This window comes from Panthera uncia, chromosome D4, assembly GCF_023721935.1.
Source record: "Panthera uncia isolate 11264 chromosome D4, Puncia_PCG_1.0, whole genome shotgun sequence".
NCBI lineage: Eukaryota > Metazoa > Chordata > Mammalia > Carnivora > Felidae > Panthera > Panthera uncia.
Genome location: NC_064807.1, coordinates 69,050,309 through 69,069,101, shown reverse-complemented (window position 1 = coordinate 69,069,101; position 18,793 = coordinate 69,050,309). Strand labels below are relative to the sequence as shown.

The 18,793-nt window shown below is 38.6% G+C and overlaps 1 pseudogene; it reads left to right on the top strand.

Moving 5' to 3' along the window:
- The first annotated feature begins 5,437 nt into the window (after nt 1–5,437).
- LOC125926904 (S-formylglutathione hydrolase-like) lies at nt 5,438–6,894 on the top strand (annotated as a pseudogene).
- Nucleotides 6,895–18,793: the final 11,899 nt, after the last annotated feature.

The window sequence follows — 18,793 nt, the reverse complement described above, 5'->3', positions numbered from 1 at the left end:
TAGAAACTGAAGGTCAGAGGAAAAGGGTGAGACAAGGAGAGGAGGAAAAGCATTTGGCCAGGAGAAACAGAATGCAAAGGCCTGACTTACTCTGTGAATGGTTAGTAATTCATTATGATCAGGGAGCTAGGTGGAACAGCAAGGCAGAAGAGGTAAGCAAGAGTCACACCGTAAAGGTCTTTGTAAACCATATTGGGGAGTTTGAGCTTAACCATGTAACTAAATTTTAACTTTACAAAGTTAATTCTGGCTTGTATGTGGAAAATGGATTCAAATAGAATATACTGGAGGAAGGAGGTCCAGTTGCATCTACAAGCTGATGAGTAAATTTTTGTTACAAATTCTAAGAAAATGGTTGATTCTTTCCAGAAACTGATACGGACGCTAGACATAACAGGTGTTCAATGTATATTGAATAATGACTAAATGGATGAACCTATACTTGGCCTATTGTTATTCCATCTATGACCATTTCAATATCACTGTCTTAATACCACTTACTTTTACTTCTAAATCAGTATCACCCACTTGGAGTTGCACACACTGAAGATGTCAGCTGATTCATCCTCTCTTACCACTGTCAAAAATTGGAAAAGTCTGGGGGCGCCTGGGTGGCTCAGTCGGTTAAGCGGCCGACTTCGGCTCAGGTCACGATCGCGCGGCCCGTGAGTTCGAGCCCTGTGTCGGGCTCTGGGCTGACCGCTCAGAGCCTGGAGCCTGTTTCGGATTCTGTGTCTCCCTCTCTCTCTGACCCTTCCCTGTTCATGCTCTGTCTCTCTCTATCTCAAAAATAAATAAACGTTAAAAAAAAAATTGGAAAAGTCTGATTTTCATCTGAGTGTATGTTTTACATAGTTTTACATACATCTGAGTGTATGTGTTGCATAGAGGAAGACTCTGTTTACTTTGTTGGATTTCTTTTACCGGTCTTATTGCTTCAGCCAACTTCCCTCGGAGAATTTATTTTGGCAGTCTAGTCATTTGTTGAATGTTTATCCATAAAATGGATGAGACTACTTGAAAATTCGCCCCATTTTATGGTTCAGATTATAAAAGTAGATCTCCATATTTTAAAGGAAAACTGTTGCACAGATTGTGTACCTAGCACATAAAATATTGTTTCCTCGGGCACCGTGCCGCCTTAGGGTCAGAGGAAGAATCAGAAGGGAAATGTCTGATTATAACAAAATATTCATGTAGTTCTGTGTTTCGTGAGTCTCAAACTTTCTCCGTCTGCTGTTTGTTAAGAAACAAGCTGGGGGAATGGAAATTCAATTTATTTTCTTCAAGAGACTTGCAGGGAGTAATTTCAAAAATGTAGTGTCCGGGAATAAAATGTTTTAAGCGTGGCAAAGCAATACAGGAGTAGATGGTACCAAAGGACTTTTTTTTTTTTAATATGAAAGAAAATTACATGCAGACAAAAGACAGTGGTAAGTCAAGGAAACATTTGAGTCATCTACAGCTATCCCTATCTTCATCTGATCATTTGATATCTGTGGTGTTCACTTGGGACGGCTTAAATATACTTCAAGTTTGTCTTTTGAACTGCAAGTTAATTGTCACTTGTGGTCAGAAAAATGGAAAGCAAATTTAGTAAGTAGCATTCCTTCAATAATTTTTAAAGATGCAAAAAATAGTTTTCACATATAGTCATCAAAAGCACGTATTTCCAACACCCAGATGGCTTGAATGAAAATATTAACATTTTCTAAGCCAAAAGTAAAAAACATATAGAGATAGTTTTATACTTAAATTCATTCAACGATAGTCCATCATTTTAATCACACAAAAATAGATTTGAAAGAGCCTTAAAACAGTAGCAACTCCCCCCACCCCGCTGGGATAAGTGGATGTTATTCTTCCTACTTACATATGCAGAAAATGGCGTTTAACGAGATAATACCACGTGGATCGATGAACGTAGGGGATTCTGAGTTTCACGTGGATAAATTAATGAAGGTGAATAGTATGGGGTAGCGCGCAACATCAGAGGTTAATTCTTTATGGGTGAATGGCGGGAGGGAAGTGGATGATTCGGGAAGTAGAAGGATTGTTGAAGGTGATAACTTTATTTTGGACGTGTTGAGTTTGAGATGCCCATGGAAAACCGGATGGCCGATCCAAGTTGTAAATGATTAAACAAGTCAAGAGGTTGGAAAGAGGTCTGGGCTGGGAGTGGAGGACTGCCAGAGACTGGATGAAGTCACTCAAGGGGAATGTGTAGGGCATGAAAATATGAGGCCAGAAAAAGGAATATGCATAAGGAAAGCTTTTGAGTGGTGGAAGGAAATGACAGAAGCTAGAAGACTAAAAAAAAGAAAGCAGGTGATCACAGGACGAGCAGTTTCCATTACCTGCTGCCATTAATGGCAAATATTTACCAAATAAACGTGGGCATGATAGTCTTTACAAAAACGGTGTTCTTTTCTTCACAGCCTTGCAATGAACATTGGGAAGTGGCAGTTTTCTAGCTGATTTCGTATTTAGCATGAAACCAGGATGAATGCAAAAGAAAACAAGGTACGCATGTATAAAACATAGAATAAGTTTCAGTTTATGACGCAGGTAGCTGGTTTTGGGGAAAAGCCAAAGCTAATAGGAAAGCCAAATGGCAGTGTTGGAATTCTGCCATGGAAATGACAATTCTGGTCGGAATGGTGCATAGAAGGGCTCAAACGGCCTCTGACTAGCAGCTCCGACTTTACCGTGTCCAGAGTTCACATTAAAATACTGACAGAGCCAGAGGATAATGACAGTCCGAAACAACAAACGGTGAAAAGCAGTATTAACAGACTGTTGTTAGAATCTGGAAGAAATTTTCAGTAATTCCTGGGGCAACGAAGATGGCTTTATTAAAAAAATGATTTGTGTTCTACACATTCTTCCCTTCATGAAACAAAGCTGTTCCTGTCCCACAATAGACTGTGAGACCATTGGGAGTTACTAGAATTCTGAAGTTCTTCGTTAGTAGGAAGGATCTGTTTACTAAGATTTGTTTGTATTAAATGAGCTAATGCAGACTAGTTGCTTATCAGAGTGCTTGGTACAAGGTCATTAATAAATCGCCAGTAGTTCTTACATGGATCCTTTCCCAAGTTGCCAAAAATTATTGATTAAAAACAGAAAAGAATGAGCATTCAAAATAACGTATCAACAGTATAGGCTGACAGCCTGTTGCCAGAATCTGGGAGGCATTGTCACTAGTCACTATCCTAAATGAAACCCCATTTATAAAATAAGTGGGTTTTTTCCTCATTCTTCACTTTGTGAACCAAAGCTATTTATTATCATCATCACCAACATATGTAACTTATTCTATGCTGAATTGTGTGAAGTCTATGACTCACTTGGGCTCCAGGCACCCTCACCCATTAGCCATCTTCAGGGCATCTGGAATCTATGGAATTATGTGCAAATTATGAATTTTTCTGAGGAGAAGATCCATAGCCTTCGGAAGGTTCTCAAAGCATTAAGAAGCTCAAAGCCACTGCCCCCATAGACTAGGAAACGGTGTCAGATAGAACCTTCTCGTTTTACAGAGAGCTCAGATGGGGTGTCACCCCAACCTGTCTTGTTCACTTGCATTGATCCCCGAAAGCCTCTATACCTTCACCCATGAGCTCTCAGCCTGGTGAAAATAATCCTAATTTGCAAGAGAGAAATACACATATTACTGATTTTATTTTCACTAACATCCGCTAAGTATCTTATTCCTATTTTTGAAAGGTGGCCTTATCAAATTCTTTATCATTTTCTGGTATTTCTTGCCATTTTTGTATCTGTCACTGCCTCTAAAATCCAGAACCTTAAGTCTGAAAGGTTCGGTTATCACACTACGATGCTGTTTTATTTGGTTATTCACATATTTTCTCAGAATTTGAAAGTCTGACATTCAGATGTTTCCCAAAAAATCCATCAGTTCCTGAAAGTGAAGTCATTGCTTTAACGTGTGCCTGCGAAGTACACAAAAGAAACCAAATGTTCTCTCTCCACCCTATAATAAGACCTTCATTATCCAAAGAATAGAAAGCACTAAACAAAATTCAGGAATTGATTCGTCATTTATGCAAAAATGGATAAACACTTGCAGAGTAGAAGGAGCATAGAAATTGTTAAGCCTACTAAGTTTAAGCATAGAAAATTAAAAAAATACAAAGTAGTTAGCAGAAGCTGAATTATGAGATTGTAACATTAGAACTCTTCTGTGAAAATGGCCCCCAGATCATTATTCATGACCCTGGTTGTTCCAATCGTCACATTAATAGGTACTTTTCAGGCACTGATTTTTACTAATGACCACAAGACTTACGCTTTTATTCCAAGGTTCTTGGCATTTGCTTTTTTTCTTCCAAATGAACTTACCTGATAGCGTTTGGTCGGAAAACTTGTCAGGCCTCGAAAGGGATGGTGGCAAACTTTAGTAAGGTGCTAGCTGTACATGTTCAAGTTCAGGAAATGCACTTAGAGCCGTAGAAGCTTGTCACTCCAGATAAGCAAATTAGGAAGGTTCACTAGTGTGGTGGTAAGCCAGTTACATCACAAACAGAATCTTCATGTGTTCCTCCCACTTCTCAGAAGAGCCAGAGTGAAATCTGATACTTCTTATGATGTACTTAAAAGCATAAATATGGGTTACTGGTTTACTCTTACATTCTTGGTTAGGGCTGATAATTTGCACTTGAAAAAAAAATGAACAGATATAAAAACTGGATATTCCTTTTTTTAAATATAATTTATTGTCAGATTGGTTTCCATACAACACCCAGTGCTCATCCCAACAAGTGCCCTCCTCAATGCCCAGCACCCACTTTCCCCTCTCCCCCAACCCCCATTAACCCTATTTGTTCTCAGTATTTAAGAACTTCAAAAAACTGAGTATTCTTAAATATCACCTGAAGAAAACCTGTCTGTAATGCTGACAGAATTATATAACGGAGAAACAAACATAGGCTAAATGAAAGAAGCCAAGCACAAAAGACCGCATCCTGTGTGATCTTAGTTATAGGAAATGTTCAGAATAGGTAAGGACGGAAGGTCGATTAGTGATTCCCAGGGCTCACAGAGTAAGGGAGACGACGGGAATGGCAAGTGACTGCCACTCAGTAGGGAGTTTCTTCTCGAAATAATGAAAATATTCTAAAATTAGATCATAATGATGGCTGCACAGCTCTGTAAATGGACTAAAACCATTGAATTTTGCACTTTAATTGGGTGAGCTTTATGTAAGTAAATTATATTTCAGTAAAACTGGCAAACATATATATTATCAATGTTTTGGGAGGCATTCTGGGGCATTAGACACTTCTACCTTAAAAAGACAGAGCAGAGGCCCCGCCTTTCCATTCCAGCTGCTGCTTCTTTCCCCACCGCCGCCAATCCCAGATCTGTTCTTTAGTGCAGACAAAAAAGCAGGTATCAATAGGTCAGGAGAAGAATGACATTCAAACAGATTTCTAGCAACAAAGGCTTTGGAGGATTGTAGAAAGGTTTGGAACATGACAGTGTTGAACTGAACTGCAAAATAAAATTGGCTATCTCCTTACTGATGTGGGCAACAAAGGCAAAGGAAAAAAATTAAGTCTCCTGACGATTTACAGCCCATTGAGGAGTCCTTGAGACTGGCAGAGTGACATTCCTGTAGGAGGTCAGCTGCCTCCATGATGACACTTTGCTGAGGGCAAAAGGCAACCTCAGCTTAACATTATCCTGACTTCCAGGTTCCTCGAAGTCTACTTTAACATGTAAAAATTCCTTTGGAAACTTCCCCCAAATGTATGTTGGCAATCATCCTCCAAGCATACGCTGATGTACATCTGACAGGTCTCATGACTGAGTATTTACTAAACAGAAATAAATGACCTCTTCCTAACAATAACAGCTAGCCCTGTCAGGGTCCTGGAAACCTTGCTCCCAAGGAAGATTCCTTAGAAAATGACACTATCCCTAGCCTCCGCCCAACTTGAAAGTGCATAAGCAGTCACCCATCACAACCCCAGCGCAGCTGTTTCTGCCCACGGGTTCTGTGCCTGTGCTTTAATAAAACCACCTTTTTGCACCGAAGATATCTCAAGAATTCTTTCCTGGCCGTCAGCTCCGAACCCCCGCATTCCCACATCACTTACTACCAAAGGCAGAAACTGGAAAATCCTCTGCACTGAGTTGGCTGTCTGGTTTAACTTGCACAGAACAAAATTTTGTATCAAAGTCTGGTTCTCATCAAGCTGCCTCAGAACATGGCCTTGTCCTTGCTCCAGATACCAGCCCTCGTGTCTGTAATTTTAAAGGAGAAGGCTAGAGCTGGGACTTTGGCAACGGCGCTGGGTTTTATGTGGATGCTATTGAAGATCCTTGGAAAATTACCTATAGAATGTATTCTTAGGTAACTGAGGAGCTGCCCAACTCATAAATGCCCATTTTCCAGTGGACCCACAAAGGATGTCAATTTCTGGCCACTCTGTGGGAGCACATGAATCTCTAATCTGTACTTTGAAGAATCCTGGAAAGTACAAATCTGTGTCAGCATTTGCTCCAATTTGTAACCCAGTGCTCTGTCTTTGGGACACGCACACACACACACACACACACACACACACACACACACATAAAAGCCTTCAGTGGATATTTGGGAAGAGATCAAAGTAAGTGGAAGGCTTATAATGCCTCTCATCTTTTGAAGTCTTATCCAGGTTCTCAGCTAGACGTGCTAATTGACCAAGGAAAAGATGACCAGTTCCTTTCAGATGGACAGTTACTACCTGGTAACTTCATAGCTGTTTGTACAAAGTCCCTGTTGTTTTCAGATTACAAGAGGGTTATTATTATAGCTACTACTTCATTGCAACCTTTATGACTGATCATATCAGACATCATCCTGAATGCTTGAATGCATGAATAACTACAGATAAGAGAGTTTCTTCAGGCCTATAGAATTGTAATGAACAGAATTGCAGGGGAAAAGGATTTGAAAACTCTGGATTTCATAGTGCTAAAAATGCATCACTCCATAGTTGAATCACTTTGAGAATAAATATAAAAAGCCTGAAAAGAAAGTACTTTTGGTTTTCTTATTCTGTGACATAAAACAGGTTTTGTTGTCATTTCTCAGAGATCATGAAGTTTTTCTAATGTATCCATGTAATAATATTGAAACTACAGTTGAAAACTTGCTTCAAAAGAGTGCTTTGGTACTAAATTTTTTCCCCACTATTTCACAAAATCATATGTATTTAATGAATTCCCTGCTCTGATGGTTAACTACCCATACTCCAATCTTTTGCTGTATCCAGTATGGTTCACAGATTAGTATCATTAGTATCTCCGGAGAGGTTACTAGAAATGCAGAATCTCTACTCCAATCTGGCTGAATCAGGCCTGCCTTTTAACAGAATCATAGGCGCAAGAAGGTGATTCATATGCACGTGAAAAGTGCTCTAAAGTAGGGCTTCCCACAGAAGATCTCCAGAGCAACTGCCTCAGCTGGGGTTTTGTTACAAATGGAAATTCTCAGGTCCCATCTAAACCTAGCAGACACCCTAACAATCTGTGTCTTATCAAAATCTTGGTGGTTCTGATCATGATAAATTTGCTGCACACGATAAAATCGTTCTGTTGCAAAATAGAGTCACCCGGGGAACTTTAAAAATTCTTGATGTCTAGGTTGCAACTCATGCAAGTTAAATCAGAGTCTTCATGCCTGGGAATCAGGTGTTAGTGTTTTTAAGAATTCCTCTGGCATTCAAATTTGAAAATCTGCATTCTAAAGGAGAAAAATAATATAAATTGATTTTTTTGATTGATCAAACTAGTTGTAGTTCTCAGAATAACTATGACTTATTTGACGAAATTATGTTCTAGCAGAAAATAATTGACTGGCCTTTTGGTTCATCTGTTGCAGGAGAGTTTTTTAAAATTCTTCATTCACCTTGAACTCTGTGTTTTTCTTCACTTAATCTGTTACAAATCCTCTGGTGACATTTGTGCTACAAATGTGGAAAATGAGTGAAATCCAAGCCCTAAATGTAACACGCCTAGGGCTTTAGAAAAGGATACAAGAGAACAGAAGAGGGAAATACCTCTTTAAAGAAGGGGTAGCGCATAAAGAGGTAATTATGTGTAACAGGGACAGTAGGCCATGCCTACTAGCTGTTGAAAGACAGAAAGAGGAGAGCAGACGTTGTATTTTCTTAAAGAAGCACATGCCACAGGTTTTGGTTATAAAAAAACAAAAAAGACAGGGCAAGGGCTTCAGGTATTTCTGCAAAGTTGGGGATCACTTCAATGGGAAACTAGTAGTCTGTATGTAACTAAGAGGAGAAGTCCAGTTTGGGAGACACCATAAAGATCATGTCCTCCTGGTCTTAAATCATAAGGAAGATCCTGGATGGGATTCAGAATTCCCAGGGAGTGTGGGAGAGGAATGAGGCCCAGTTCTGGTGGTTTAAAGAAATTCATATTAAATAAGGGGGCGGCTCTTGGGAAGTTCAAACATTGTAACTTTTTGGGCTTCACTACTGAATCTATTACAAACTCCATTGCTCCTGTGTTCTCTCAAAGTATTGCCAGGAATGTACCTGTCATACCTGTCAAGGCAGTGGCGAATGCTGCCTGAGAATAGATACCTGTCCAGTATCGGTATTTGGAGATGCCACTCCAAAATTATAAGAAATTGATAAAAGTTACTTAATCAACTTTCAGACAGAGACAAGAATTATGCTTTTGGTATATGTATTTTCCAGCATATTATACACTCACACAAACTAACTGGAAAGCTGACAAGAGAGGAGGGGCCCTAGAAGTTAATCCATAAACCAGAATCTACGGATGTAAGTTGTGTAGAACACATTGAGTTCTTCCTTAAATTAGAAGGAACAGCTATAGCAGATGTCCTTTTAGTGTCCTAATCTTACCACAATTATTTGAACAAAGAGCTTAGTTCCTCTGAGGACTCTGTGGGTCCTTTTAAGCAGGAAATAAAACGCTTGAGACAAATCACATGCTCCTGAAAACTGGTTGATTTGGGGCGTAGTATGGCTAGATGAAGAAAGGCCCTTGACTGAGGGCTTGGCCATGTACAGAGTAGCAAGCAAGTGCTTTGAAACTTTCTGAATGTACCCTAATACCAAGTGCACATGTTGCTGCTGAGGAAGTTTTGGCAACAGATAATAGGGAGAGAGGGGAGGGACTCCTAGAAAGAGAAGGTGATCAGACACTCTTCAAAAATTTCCCTGTGGAAGCCTACGCTGTCCAAGATTCCAAAGATTGTATCAATTCTTCTCAATAAAAATAGCCTGGGGAGGGCAAAGGTATGAAATTAGAAGTTTCTAAGGAAAAGGGTGGACTGGAGAATCAATGGCCAGAATTTGAGACTAAACTTTGATGGTAGCTGGAGGGTGGAGATGGGAAATCAGCTTGAGGCTAGAGAAACAGCACCTGGGAGCAGGCAATTGTCCTGAATAAAGCCTGGGGAGTTTTTTGAGATGAACACCTTCCAGTCACCAAAAATTTGGTTTGGGGTGACTTTTGGTAGTTTATAGTTTTCAAGAAATTGGTCCATCTCATTTAAGTTGTTAAATTTATGTGCATAGAGTTGTTCGTAGTATTCCCTTATTGTCTTTGTACTATCTGAGGGATCTGTAGTCTTATCTCCCCTTTCAGTCCTGATTATGGTAACTTGCATATTTTTTCTTCCATGTTTCATCTGGCTAGAGTTTTATTGGAGAACTACTCTTTGGTTTGATTGGTTGCTCTACTATTTTTCTGTTTACCACTCCATTTATATCTGTTCATATATTTGGAGAGTGCACTTCCATAGTAATGTGTACATTGTCTCCTTCCTTCTGCTTATTTTGGGTTTAACTTGTTCTTCTTCACTAGTTTCCTCATGTGAGGTTAGATAACGTGAAATTTTCCTTTTATTAATATAAGCATTTAACTTTACACATCCCATAAATTATGATACATTGCATTTTCATTTTATTTCAGGTAAAAATCTTTTCTAATTTCCCTTGAGTTTTTTTTTTCTTTTGCCCATGGGTTAATTTCTAAATGTTTTGGAATTTTCCTGATGTCTTTATGTTATTCATTTCTAGCGTAATTCCATTTATAGTGAGCCATACGATGTAGGGCTGTGTGTGATTTCAACACTTGTAAATTGGTTAAGACTTGTTTCATGACCTAGAATATGATCTATCTTGGTGACTGTCCTATGAATATTTGGAAATAATTTGTATTCTGCTATTGTTGGATGGAATGTTCTATAAATGGCAGTTAGTGTTAAAACTCCTATATCCTTGCTGATTTTCCATCTGGTTCTATTGATCACTGACTGTAGATATCTTCAACTATATTTGTTAATCTGTTCTTTTAGATGTATCAGTTTTTGCTTCACATAGTTTGATGCCTGTTATTAGGAGCATATGTATTAATATTATTATGTCTTCTTAGAGAATTCATCCCTTTATTAGTATTTAACAATAAATTTAATGTCCTTTGTTATCCTGATAATATTTCCTTGTTCTAAAGTCTACTCTATCTGATGTTAATATGGCTACTGCAGTATTCTTTTGATTGTTTTCATAATATATCTTTTACCTTTTACTTTTATCGATCTATATGTTTATATATACAGTGGATTTCCTGTCATCAACATATAGCTGAGTCTGCTTTACAATCTAATATGCCAGTTTCTGTTTTTAATTGGAACATGTAGAAATGTAGAAGCCTTACATCCACATAGGTCCCTTTCTACTCCTTTCTTTGTATTATAGTTGTAATATATACTCACATACTGACATTGAAAGGCTCACCAGACAATGTTACACTTTTTGCATTTGATAGTTATATTTAAAGGACTCAAAGGGAGAAAAGTAACCTATTATATTTACCTTGATATTTATCATTTCTGTTACTCTTTATTTCTGTGGTTCCAGGATTCCCTCTGGCATTATTTTTCCTCATCTTTAAGATCTTCCTTTACTGTTTCTTTTAGAACAGGTCTGTTGGCTCCTAGTTCTAGTTTCCCATCAGCCAAAAATGTCTTCATTTGCCATTACTCCTGAAGATTTTTATTGGATATAGAATTTGGGGTTGACGATTCCTTTTTTGTTAGCACTTTGAAGTACTGTCTTTGGCCTCCATGGTTTTTGATGAGAAATCCATAGTCGTTCAAATTGTTTCCCTGTGTGTTTTATGTAATATAAATATATTGTCTTTATCTATACTATATATATATACTATATATATTATATATATATATATATATATTTAGGTTTTGGTAGTTTGATTATGATATGTCTGGCTAGGCATGGGTTTTGTTTTGTTCTTTAGTTTATCCCATGTAGGGTTCTCAGAAATTCTTGAATCTGTAAATTTATGTCTTTCACAAAACTTAAGAAGTGTTTATACATAATTTCTTCAAATGTATGCATTTTTGCATCAATCAATTTCTTCTTTCCTTCTGAGACTCCAGTGATGTGAATATTAGGACTTTGATATTGTCCCAAAGGTACTTATGACTTTATTCTTTTTTTCCTAATATTTAAAAAAAAATTTTTTTTAATGTTTATTTATTTATTTTGGGAGAAAGAGTGAGAGAGTGAGCCCGAGTGAGCACGATGGGCAGACAGAGGGAGAGAAAGGATCCGAAGCAGGCTCCGTGTCACTTGAACGTACAAACGATAAGATCACGACCTGAGCCGAAATCAGGAGTCGGATACTTAACCAACTGTCCCACCCTGGTGTCCCCCCTTTTTTTAAAATTGTTTTTTAATGTTTATTTATTTTTTGAGATGGGGGAGGAGCAGAGAGAGAGGGAGACAGAAGATCTGAAGAGGACTCAGCGCTAACAGCAGAGAGCCTGATATGGGGCTTGAACTCATGAACCATAAGATCATGAGATCATGACCTGAGCCAAAGTCAGATGTTTAACTGATTGAGCCACCCAGGCACCCCTTTCCTAATCTTTTTTTGATTGCACTTCAGATTGGATCATTTTTATTTATCTATTTTCAAGTTCACTAACCATTTCCTCTGTCATCCCTTCCTCCATTGGAGCCATCCAGTAATTTTTAAAAATTTCAGATATTGTATTTTTTAGTTTTTAAGTTTCTATCTGGTTCATTTTACAGTTTCTCCGCTCTAAAATTCTACTTTTCTATGTGTTTTCAGAATGTCCGCCTTTCTATGGAAGAAATGCCTCTATGTAGGTAAAGTGTTATCTCTGCTGCAACAGTAAAAGCTAAGAAGGGGAAAAAACCAATTTGAACACAAAGGCTCTATGGAAGAAATACCTCTAGGTAGGTGAAGTGTTATCTCTGCATGCAACAGTAAAAGTTAAGAAAAAAAAGCAAAAAGAAAAAGGGGAAAAAAACAATTTGAACACAAAGGCTCTATAGAAGAAATACCTCTAGGTAGGTGAAGTGTTATCTCTGCATGCAACAGTAAAAGTTAAGGAAAAGAAAAAAAGAAAAGAAAAAAAAAACAGGAAGAAAATTCACCTTTTCTTTAGGGAGCATGGGTATAATGGGTGCTTGAACATCTTCGTCTGATAACAAATATCTAGGCGATCTTTGGGTTTGTATTTGTTGCCTGTCTTCTCCTTTGAAGAGTGGTCAGAATTTTCTTTTTCTCTTAAGTAATTTGCGGTTATATCCTGGATATTTTGGACATTACACTGTGACATTCTGGGTCCTTTTAAAGTCCTCTGGAGATGTCAGTTATTTTTATTTTGCTTTGTTTTGTTTTAGCAGGCCATCAATCCAGTTAGGTTTAGACTACAAGTTCTCTCTTTCTGTGGGTGGTGACTCGAACATAAGTTTCGTTTTCAAAGACTTTTCTGTGTTGCTTGGGTCTGCTTCGTCCATGCCCTTTAGAGGGATTAGTCAGGGCTGCTAGTGGTTTATATTGTCGTTCGGTTCTCAAAGCCATGCTTCTCCATGTCTGTTCCACTCACTTGTGGTTCATGAATGAGAACAACTTCCTCCAGTAGTCTACTCCCTGGGATCTTCCCTCCACTTTCTGCCCCTTGTGGTGCCTTTTCCAGGTCCTCTGACTAGACAGCCAGAGTTTCTTTCAGAGTTGGATCCCCCCCACTCTGTGTGCAGACCTGCTACCAGGACTGCCCTCAGGATGAAGAAGCAAGAGAAAAGAGAAAAGAATAATAATGCTGATTGCCTCCATACTCTTTGGACCACAGAGGCCCTCTTCTTTGTTCTATAGTCAAAGACATGAGCTTTCTTTATGGATCCTAGTACCCAAATTGCTGCTGCCGTGGCAAACTGCCCTAAGATTTAGGGCTTTACACAAGAAACATTTAGTATCTGACGTTTTCTGAAGCTTAGGATGTTAAGTGTTGCTGAGCTGGGTTTTCTGGTGCATAGCATCTCACGAGGTTGCAGTTACGATGCTGCCTAGGGCTGCAGTCATCTCCGGGCTGGGCGGTGGGAGGCTCTGCTTCGGAACATACGGCCATGGACAGGCTTCAGAAGTTCCACTCTGAAGGTCGCTACATGGCTATTGACAGGCTGCTGGTTCTTGCTGGCTGTTGGCCAGAGACCTGAGTTCCTTGCCACGCGGACCTCTCCATAGGGCATCCTGTGACTTCTCCTCAGAGCAAGTGAGGGAGAGAGTCAAAGAGCGTGAGCAAAATGGAAAGCAGAGTCTTTTGTAACCTAATCGTGAAAGTGACATCCCAACACTTTAGCCATATTTTATTTGTTGGAAGTAAGTCATGAAGTGCAACCCACATTCAAGGAGAAAGAATTACAAAGGGCATGAATATCAGGAGGGAGGGGTCTTCAGGGGCCATTTCAGAAGTTGCCTACCACACTTTCCTCAACCAAATGCCTGGTGTGCATGATCTTAAAGAGCATATTATATCTTCAGACCTCACCCATGTAGCATGGAAGAATATAAAATACTGTCGCATGTTTGGTTTTCTTTTTTTCCTGGCAAACATAGATTCCATCTGGGTTCAATAGAAATTAAGGATGTTGAAAAATGCAAGACAGATCTAGAAAGAGCCAAGGATATGGAAAATAAATGTGGGTATGTTTGCTGCATCATTTTAATGCTAGAATCGTTTCCTAGTCTGAATATTGTTAGGCAAATGAAGTATAAGAAACATCTGGCTAGAGGAAAACAAGGCACAGATTAACAGGATGAACAGAAGTTAGTGGAGTATGTTATTTCATTTTAAACTGTTCAAGTTTGCAAACATTGTAAGTCTGAGATCAAATCACATTCCATAAGGGATAAATTAAGCTACTGCAAATTGGTCCTTTATCAAGTAGTGAAATAAGAGAACTTCCTGTTTTTTAGACTTTACATCAGCTTAAGACACATTGAGTACATTAACGCTCTTTGAAGGATTAGAATCCTTAGGTATGAGGCTGGCAAGATGAAGAATAGCTAAGATATCTTTAAAAGTCACAGATTTGCAGGGCACCTGGGTGGCTGAGTCCATTAAGCATCTAACTCTTGATTTTGGCTCAGGTCACAATCTCACAGTTTGTGGGAGTTCCAGCCCCACATCGGGCTCTGCGCTGACAGTGTGGAGCCTGCTTGGGATTCTCTCTCTCCCTCTCTCTCTCTGCCCCTCCCCTGCTCTCTCTCTCGCTCTCTCTCTCTCTCTATCTCAAAAATAAACTAAAAAAATAAGTGACATATTTGCTTCTAATACTGAGGGACAGAGTATAATTTCCAAAGAGGTCAACAATAATCATTTTCATTCCCCATGGTTTTCTGTGATGTGATCTCACTACTTCCCAATCAAGAGGTAGAGTGTATTTTTCCACCCCCTTGAATCTAGATAGGTTTTCTATCTGCTTGACCATTAGAATATGACAGAAGTAATGCCATGCCATCTCCAGTCATCACTCTTAACAGATCCAGAAGTTCTGCTTCCTGTCTACTGAAGCTGTGAGCCACCATGTAAAAAGTCTGGGCTATTCTTTTAGAGCAAGAACTACAGAGAGATGCACTGAGTTTCATACATGTGAGTGAAGAAGCCATCTTGGACGTCCTGTTGACCCTCTAGGTAACTCCAGCCAGAGCCTCTGTCTAATTGGAATCACATGAGAACCAAGTGAGACTCAGTCAACTGATCCCAATTAACCAACACAATCATAAAAGATAATAATAGTAATAATTTTAAGACATTAAGTTTTAGAGTGGTTTATACACAATAGATCATTGGAAACCATGATGTTTCCAGAATTTGAAAAACATTTTTGTATTAGACATGGACATTTTGAGGGATGCCTGGGTGGTTAAGCATCCAACTCTTGATCACGGCTCAGGTCATGAACTCATGGTTTCTGGGATCAAGCCCTGTGTCAGGCTCTGTGCTAGTAACACAGAGCCTGTTTGGGATTCTCTCTCTCCCTCTCTCTCTGCTCCTCCCCGCTCACACACATTCTATCTCTCTCTCTCTCTCAAAGTAAACAAATGAGCATTAAACAAAGATGTAGACATTTTGGGAGGTTTACAATATTAAATTACTTAACCATAGCATACCACTGATACATATTTCATAATATCTATGTTGTTGGTTCTCAAATTTGGAAGTTTCCCAGGAGTAATCTGAAACTTGCCCCTAGGCATGGAGGGCACAAAGAGATCTAAGAAAGAGGCAGACCACTCCAGATTGATAGATGGCAGGTTCAATAAGTGAGCAAACTTAGGTATGAGACTTGCAGGCTGAAAGATCAGTAGACCTCTGCACCCACCTGCCAGAATCTTAAAAGTTTATATAGAGGCCTGACCTGGGTTTAGTCACATATACCATCCAGAGGGCCTCAGCACCACTCTGCTCTCTCAAGGCTACTTCCTTGAAAATGCTTCCCACGGTGGGAATGGTAGGTAGAAGGTATATTCCAAGGACAGGGCAGGTGGTGGGGAACCTTCAGTTGCCTGGATCCAGCTCAAGGGTCAACTGGCAGTTACATCCTCCGTATGACTTCCTCAACACTGTCTGGATATGGACACAAAGGTATAGTCTGTGGCTTAAAATACAGCGAATAAAATAACCATAGTGATTGCTCTATCCTAAGATGAACATTATTACATATTTATGTGTTTCCTTGCATAGTTTTTTTTCCTATGTGTTTTTTTTTTGGATTCACATTACACGAGTGTGTTTCTTGCCTCCCCCCTCCCAATTTAGCAAGTCGTATTGAGCATTTTTATAGCATTACACTTTTTTGAAAACATAAGCATACTAATTGTAAATGTTCTCCGTATGCATTGAATGTGCTTTAACCATTCTCTTATTATTTTACGTTAAGATAATTGCCAATATTCCCAGCATTTCACTTTTGTAATTAGTACTCTGAATTTCAGCCTTGTACATAAATGTGTGTTCATCTTTGATTACTTAGAGAGGATGCCTGGTTAAAGGATATGATCATTATAACTTAAAAAGAAAATCATATTGGGGTGCCTGGGTGGCTCGGTTGGTTGGGCATCCGACCTCGGCTCAGGTCATGATCTCACAGCTTGTGGGTTTGAGCCCCGCGTCAGGCTCTGTGCTGACAGCTCAGAGCCTAGAGCCTGCTTCAGATTCTGTGTCTCCCTGTCTCTCTGTTCCTTCCCTGCTCACACTGTGTGTGTGTCTCTCTCTCAAAAATAAATAAACATTTAAAAAGTCATATTATTGAATCAGGCTGCCAAGGCTAACCATGTATAACAGGCACTTTCATCAAACTTTAGGGATGCCAGATTGATTCAATCTGGAGTACTAGCATCAATGAATTAGTAGTGGTGACCTGGTCTTCCTTTATGAGGACTGGCTGTAAGACCACATGTAGTTTATCTTTAGCAGTTAAGGATGCTAAGATAAATTAGTGATGTTTAACTTCAGTGAAGGATGGAAGAATAGAAGCACATGTGATTTGTGTCCGCTACTCAGCCTTAGCCAGTCTGGGGCTGAGTACATATTCAGTAATTTTTGCCAACATGAAATCCAAAAAAAAAAAAAGTTTTTTGTTTTCATTATAATGCCTATTTCCACAATTATAAATTTGGTTGAATGGTTTTTCGTATGCTTGGTGACCATCTGAATTTATTCTTTTGTGAATTGCTTTTCCATTATCCTTTATCCATATTTTCAATTGTCTTGCTAATGTGAACTCACAAGAGTGCTTTATATGGAAGGATAATGAGATTTTTTTCTGCCATGATCCAATCTTTATCCATCTAATTTATGATATTTTATGATTATGATATTTTATGATGAGTAAGGGTGTTCGTTGCTATGTGGTCAAACAAATTTATGTTTCTCTTCGTGGTTTTGTCTTTTGTTTGCATGTTTAAAACATTTCTTCCTACCCTAAAATCTTCTAAATGTTCATCTGTATATTCTTTGGTCTTATTTATGATTTAATTTATATTTCTCTCTCTAAATCCATCACAAACCAACTATCCTCGTAAGGCATATCAAAGAGAGACAGACTAAAAGAGGGGGTAAAAAGATTGAATAAGAAAATATCGAGAAAATTGTGGGGCACCTGGGTGACTCAGTTGGTTGAGCATCTGACTTTGGGCTCAGGTCATGATACTGGAGTTAGTGAGTTCGAGCCCCACATCAAGCTCACTGCTGTCAGCCTGTCAGTGCAGAGCCTGCTTCAGATCCTCTGTCTGCCTCTCTCTACCCCTCCCCCACTTGCAGTCTTTCCAAAAAATAAGTAAGTATTAAAAAAAGAAAATATCAAGCAAATTGAAAATAGTGATATTGATGATAATAATAGTAATAATTTTAATAAAGCCGAGGTGCCATCCAGACATAGTAAAATTCAAAGTGAATATGCTAAATGAATGAAGCCTACTTTTATGTTGTTGAAGTTTGAGGTTACTTTGGTAATGAGCATATCTTTATTCACAGAGAACATATAGCCATAATGAACATTTATGCATAAGCTTTAATATACCATAAAACTATGAGGCAGACCCTAAAATACAAGTATAAATTGTCGAAAAATGGCTGTACTAGAATTTAACACACTTTCAGTCTTGAACGGATGAGCTAGTGAATAAAGATACAGAGCATTTAGATAATGTGTATGGTAAAATTGATTTATTAGAGAAGAATTTATATCTTACAACTAAAAATGCTCGTTTTTCTCAAAACCTAATGGTATGTGTTACTATATGACATATATTAGGTCACAGAAATGTTCAGTTGAGGACAGTCCTATTCTCTGGCCTCCGTGAAATAAACTTGGGAATTAATTTTAAAATAGTTTAACAAAACATACAAACACTGGGAGTTAAAATGATCACGTAAGAATAAAATAAAATATGGGGTGCTTGGGTGGCTCAGTTGGTTCAGCATCCGACTCTTGATTTCGGCTTAGGTCGTGATCTCACGGTTCAGGAGTTTGAGCCCCATGACAGGCTCTGTGCTGACAGCCCAGAGCCTGCTTCTGATTCTCTCCTTGTCTCTCTCTTGCTTGCACTCTCTCTCTTTCTTTCTCTCTCTCTCAAAATAAATAAATAAACTTAAAAAAAAATAAGATCACCCATTTCAATAATTTCTTGGCCAAAAGGAAATAAAAGTCCAATTATAGGGTGTTTAGAAAATAATCATGCACTACACATGAGATTGAGTGGAAAATGACATCTATAAGAGCTCTATTTTAAAAGCCGAATAAATGAAAATAAATGAACAAAGGATTCAAGTCAAAGAATGACAAAAGAAATGGTTCAGGATAAAAGCATAAATTAATATATCAGAAAACAAAAAGCCCACAAGTTTTGGGTCTCCATAAAGCACAGCAAAATAGATTAAGTGTTC